Consider the following 6,365-nt stretch of genomic DNA (forward strand, 5'->3'; position numbering starts at 1 on the left):
ATCCTGACCTGGTTACAGACTTGCAGACACCTGACGGGTGGGAAGGAGCAAACACAGAGACCTTCTCCATGATTTGAAAATAATTATTAGCTGTGAATGTAGTCACCAAGCTTTATTGTCCTGGCCCATCCCATGTTTGTTGTCTCCTCCTCTCCTCCAAGTCCCCAAACGTGACACTCTTGTCTTGGCTTCAGCGCATTAGGAGGTTTTTCAGGGCCAGATTTTCAGTCTGAGCATGGATCAGAAGCTGTGGTGCCTGGGGCAGCTAGGAGAGGCTGACACCCCTACAAAGCAGCAAAGGCTGAGCCCACAGCCTGCTCATTTATGCCAAGGAATTTTGGCTGCAGGTGTGAGTTAATTCCTGGTACTGCTGGCAGGCGATTCCCCTAGCTATTCACAGCAGAGCTTTAATTCAGCCCACCTATGCTCAAGTGAGGCTCCTGTGCAAGGACAACCCTGTGCAGAGCTTACATGAGTTTAGCTGCCAAAAAGGTTTTTTTTATGATGACATTAAAAAGTGACCTGTGAAGTTAAAAAGTGACACCCCACTTTGCTTCAGAAACCATGGAAGGACCTCTCCATTGGTGAAGCACCTGTATGAAAAACGGTGCTTTTATGCCCAGGATTATCACAGCATTTGCTGTGTGCAGATGTATTAAAAGCAAGCAGCCATCAAGTGACAGTACTGTACTTCCTGACATGTTGTCATTGTAGAGCAGTTCTTCTCTGAGGCATAGGACAAATGAGTGTAAATAATTATAGAATCAAAGAATCATTTGTGTTGGAAAAGACCTCCAAGGTCACCAAGTCCAACATTGCCAAGCCCACCACTCAACCATGTCCCCAGGTGCCGTATCTACATGTTTTTGGAACACTTCCAGGAATGATGACTCCACCACTTCCCTGGGCAGTCTGAACAACTTTTCAGTGAAGAAATTTTTCCTAATATCCAATCTAAACCTCCCCTGGCATAACTTGAGGCCATTTCCTCTTGTCCTGTTGCTCGTTACTTGGGAGAAGAGACCGACCCCCACCTGGCTATGCCCTCCTGTCAGGTATCTGCAGAGAGCAATAAGGTCCCCCTTTGGAGCCTCCTTTCCTCTGGGCTGAACACTCCCAGCTCCCTCAGCTGCTCCTCATCAGAGCAGTGCACCAGGCCCTTCCCTTCACCTGCTTAATTTTCCTTCTCTGGACACACTCCAGCCCCTCAGTGTCTTTCTTGTAGAGAGGAGCCCAAAACTGAACACAGGATTCAAGGTGCTGCCTCACCAGTGCTGAGCACAGGGGGACGATCACTGCCTTGGTCCTGCTGGTCTCACCATTCCTGATACAGGCCAGGATGCCATTGGCCTTCTTGGCCACCTGGGCACACTGCTGTCTTGTGTTCAGATGGCTGTCAACCACCCCACCCTCCCCCTGGACATTTTCCACCTGGCAGCTTTCCATGAATTCCACAAGTTACAGAAAACATGACAGAATTCTCCTTGTGAATTGTAAGAACGAGCATTCATTTTGTGATGCATTAACTTGGCAGTTTTGCTTATACTCCTATAAAGGCACTAACAGGACAGATGTTCCCCTGCAGGTGTGTGTGCGGGGGGTCAGTTTGGCCCCGTGTCAAACTCTCAACAAGGGGAAGCCTGTGCATGGGCACACAAGAGGGTAAAGGCACACTGCACAGTAGGAAATAGGGCTGCCAAGCCACACACATGCTAAGCAGCATGAGACAAGGCTGGAGAGGTTCCTATTGGGCAAGGATAAGAAGGCGAAAAGAAAAAATCCTTCATGCAGCATGGACTGAACTCTCCACCACAAGCCAGCCTGAGGGGTGTTAGTTTAGACATCATGGAAATGCAACACTGTTAAATTGTTAAATAATTTTTGTCATCTGCCACTGGGAAACCAGGTGCATGTTAGGTTGACCATATACCCCTGTGTTTTCTCTATCCCAACGTGTTGTGCAGAAGAGAAGTCAGCTATCAGGATGAGCACAGATCTGGGCTGCTTCCTGGGGCTTCTGCACGAGCAGAGGGAAGGCGACCAAAGGATATTTGAGGTTCTCCTCGAGATCCTCCCATATTCTGGGACTATGCAAGAACCAAGTCAGTCTCCAGCCTAGGTCAGAGACAATCTTCAGCTGTGTGCTGGTGACTAAACCTGCCAAACTGGCATACAAGAAGGCATCAGCACCAGCCCCATTTTATACAGCATTACCACTGCAGCTAATCCAGGGTTGCATGAGGCCTATGGAGCATCACACACGATGGAGAAGAGCTCTTGTACAGCAGCAGTCCCGCAGCAGGCCTCTCTAGATGTGCTTCATTTAGAGCTGCAGCTTGTGGGCCAGATGGGCTTGTGACACATCGTTGTTTTCCTCTGCCTTTGTACCATCTTACAAGCAGCACTCAATGCTGTTGCATGGAATAATTTGAGTTACAATCTTAACCTGAGGGGGTGGGGGGGCAGAGAGAAGGGCAGAGAGAAGGTAACCCAGACATCAAGTTTTTAGCATGTAACTTTACAAGTAATCCCCTGAGGGTACTCCTCCAGCCAGAGGCAAAGGCAGTCCTGGAGCACAATGCAGGGGAGCAACACCTGCTGTGGGAATTTAGGCCAGGCAGGAGACAGAACGGTTCAGCCCCCTGTCAGTGCAAGCTCTGCCTTCACAAACAACTAGGGTGTGCATTTACAGCAGGTATGAACTGTTCTGTGAAGGGACCTGGTGTGGCAGAGCAGTCTCTGCGCAGAGGAAGGTTTTTTGGTGTGAATGGCCATTTTTGTTCCAAATAACCAGGAATGTGCAGCCTCTCAGCCTCCATGTGCACCTGTTCAGCTCCTCTTTCGCTGGTGATGAGTCTGTGTCCTTGACCAATTTTCCTGCCCAGCAAGCACAGGCTCTACAGTGCTTTTAACGAGCTGCTCATTGCAGCTCAGTCAGCTGGCAGGGGCAGCTGCCTCCAGGCTCTCCTCATACCTGGATGTTCCTCCCTCCCCACTCCGAACTTCAACTTTAAATAAAAAAAAGTAAATTAAAAGGGGGCGGAAAAGGCAGCATTCACTGATGAAGGCTCTTGGAGCTTCTCGCTGTACTCATCAAAGAAGAGGAAGTGCCAATTACTTCCTTGTAGGAACTGTTTCTGTAATCAAAGTACTCTGCGGTTGAGCTGCAAATGCCGATTCCCTCCCGCCCAGCACAGCCCGTGGGTCACGAGCCAGAACAGGAGGTAGCTGGCTGCCCACACCCTCATCAGTTTACACTTTCACACAGAACACTCATACCTCTGTTTCCCTTGTGACACTCACCATTTCCTGCTGGAGTGAGGACAGGCCAGCCTGCTGCTGTGGGCACGTTCACATTCAGGCCAGCACTGCAGATTCAGAGCCCAGCAAGTTTCCCACGAACAAGCCCAAATGCTCCATGCTCCCATCCCCAGAGCATCTTGCCAGACTGGGAGGTTGGGAGAGTGAGTGGAACAGAATCATGTTGTTGCTGGGAAGTGTCTTTCCTGCCCCCCTCCCCTCCATTTGCTGTGGTAAGGCTCTTGCAGCCAAACAGTGAAGAATGACTTGTGGCCCACCCAGAGCAATTCAGCAAAAGTTGAAAAGAGCTCTTCCCAAGGACCTCCCAGGCCCTGGAACCTCTGTGCCTTGTGGCACTACTCACAGGGGCTCAGACTTTGTGGCAACAAGGAAAGCCATGTGCAAACATGGCACCAGAGAAAACACACCACCAAAAAAAGCATTTTTGTGCTGTTATTTTTTTCCAATGCTGGCAGCCATAACTTTGTTCAACTTTTTTGGGTGCATGCCTTTTTTAAAAATACCAGTAGATATAACATTTCCTGGAGAAGCTTCACTTATCTCTGAAAAGAGTGCACACTCTAAACTGGAAAAACAAAACAGATCTTTGCCCCCCCTATTGTTTTTTCTCTACCTCTCTTATAATGCAAAGGCTTGTCTTAACCAAACAGTATCTTTTTCAGTTTAATCGTTTAGTGTATCCTTTTCTCAGTTACAAAGTTATATCTCCAAATTAATGGCATGTTTAAAATAACTATTTTAATGACTCACCCAAAAAAGCCCTGTAAGTGCAGCAAATGAAGTACACCAGAAAACCCCATCCAAGCACCCAGGAAGACAGAGCAGACAGACAAGGGAGATGCCGGCTCTCCCTGCCACTGTGCCCTAGCACAGCCCTGTGACCTTACAGCAGCTGATGTTCTCATCCAGAAGAGAATCTCTTCTGCTTTGTTCATCCCAGCATGCTGTCCTCCCTGCCAGATTTTGTACAGAGAAATACAAAGAACACAGACACACAAGTTTAGCTTGCTGACATAATGCCCATATTTAATCTTTTAAAACAAGAACAAAATCAAGAATAAAATCAAGAATAAAAATTTCATTTAAGTCATACAGTACATTAATCTTTCAGCAATGACCCAATCTACAGTACTCAAATGCCTGGCATGAAGTCTATTATCTCAGCATTTAACAAGTGTATAACCAGTGACACAGTAAAAGAAGAGCTCACAATACACAGCTAACACAATGAGTTTAGATTTTCTTCTAAGAGTCCAGCTAGGGTTTGTAATACATGGGTCACTTTTGAACTGTACTTTAATCAGCTTTTTGTTCAGTCAATCTGTCTGGGGGCTTTTTTTCCTGTTATGTGAGTTTTTCCATTATGTACAGGAAGATTATTTCAAATGAAATTGCACAAGTTAGAATATCTATCTATAGGCATACATGGTCAATCTAACTAAAAAAATTTAAAAAGCAGTAATTACTCAGTCCTGGTTATACATTCCTAAAGGCTTAATAATACAGTTTTAAGGAGAAAAAAAAAAAAAATAAAACACAACAAAACACAGCTGTAGGGTGGCAATCTCTGTAAGAAGCCTTCTTCCCTCTGGAAACAACCAAGGGCTAACTGTACTGTCCATGCTTGAAATGGGGTCTACAAAGAAGTCATTTCAGCAACTAAATAAAAAAACCTGTGTGACTGTGTCCTCTCTAAAGTCTGAATGGTTCGATGCGTAATTCAGTGAAGCTCTCAAGCAAATAATACTGGTAGGATGCAGACTGTTAACAGAAATTAGGACAATATGCCCTGATAGCACATTTGGGTAGCAAAACTGTATGTACGGAGGGGCCGTTACCCAGTGGTTAAAGCAGCTTGAGGCAGGACAGCTCTGCCCACAGCAGCTGCAGAGCAGGGGAAAGGGGGGGCTCTTCTGCTCCTTAGCCAAAGCTACAGCTGAATTTTCCCCACCTCTTACCAAGCACTTGCCCGCCCCACCCTCAGCCCCTTCCTCCTGTCAGAGACAGAATCCCCAGCCCAAAGGCCAGAGGGGTGTGGCAGGGTGCAAGCCTTCCCTCTTCCCATCCCAGATCCTGATGCTGAGCAGCAGGCAAAGGTCTGCTTCTGCTCCAGCTCCACCACAGGCAGGAGGGCTCCTCTCAGCCCACAGTGGTGTGTGCAGGAGCTCTGCAGGCTGGAGGCTTCCTGGGGCCTGGCCCTGACTACCAGGAGCTGACTCCCTCCCAAGAGTAGCGTTACCAAACACTAGAGACCCAGAGGGCTACCTCTAAGGTAACTTAACTAAACGAGGGTGATGGAGCCATTTTCTTCCCACATTAGCAAAACATAAATGTAACTAATTAACACAACTGCTTTGACTTCTTCTAATCTCTCTTTTCTGGTGCCAGGTCCTGCTACAAATGGAAAAAACCCCATAGAGAGCTGCTTTCCTAGATGGAAAAGCGGCAGAATCTTAAGCCTCGTGGATCTGCTTTGTAATTTGCTACTGGCATAAACAACAAAAAAGTCCCATTTGTTCGGCTGGTTTTTGTGGTGTTTTTTAAGAAAAAAAAAAAAGAAAAAAAAATCCAGACCATCTAATGCACCTTCTCTGCACATCACACACGCTCACATGCACACACACCAATGGAGAGCTCCAGAACAGGCATGGGAACCACAAAGCCCAAATGGTGAAAAGACATGGGGCATCTCACATTTCTGTTTTCAATTCTCATTTAGCAATGAAGCAGCAAAATGATGGATTGCAAGAAATAAACAGTCACAGAACACACATACACCCAAACGCAACCATGGATACGTTTTTCCCATTTTTTCTTTTTCTGATATACGTTGTTATTCATCTGATAGTTTCTTTCTGGCTGAGCTGAAGTTTTTGAAGAGCATCTGGTGCTTATTTAACCTTGATCAGAACACAAGAACCTCAGTGGCAATGGACAACCCATACCATTAGTGCCACAACCAACCCTCTCTGCTTGAGATTCTCTACAAAACCCTTTTGGAAGTTGAATCTGACTCTGCCTCTTTAGTGCCACTCTTGGTTGTT

This window comes from Corvus moneduloides, chromosome 1 (assembly GCF_009650955.1).
Source record: "Corvus moneduloides isolate bCorMon1 chromosome 1, bCorMon1.pri, whole genome shotgun sequence".
Lineage (NCBI taxonomy): Eukaryota > Metazoa > Chordata > Aves > Passeriformes > Corvidae > Corvus > Corvus moneduloides.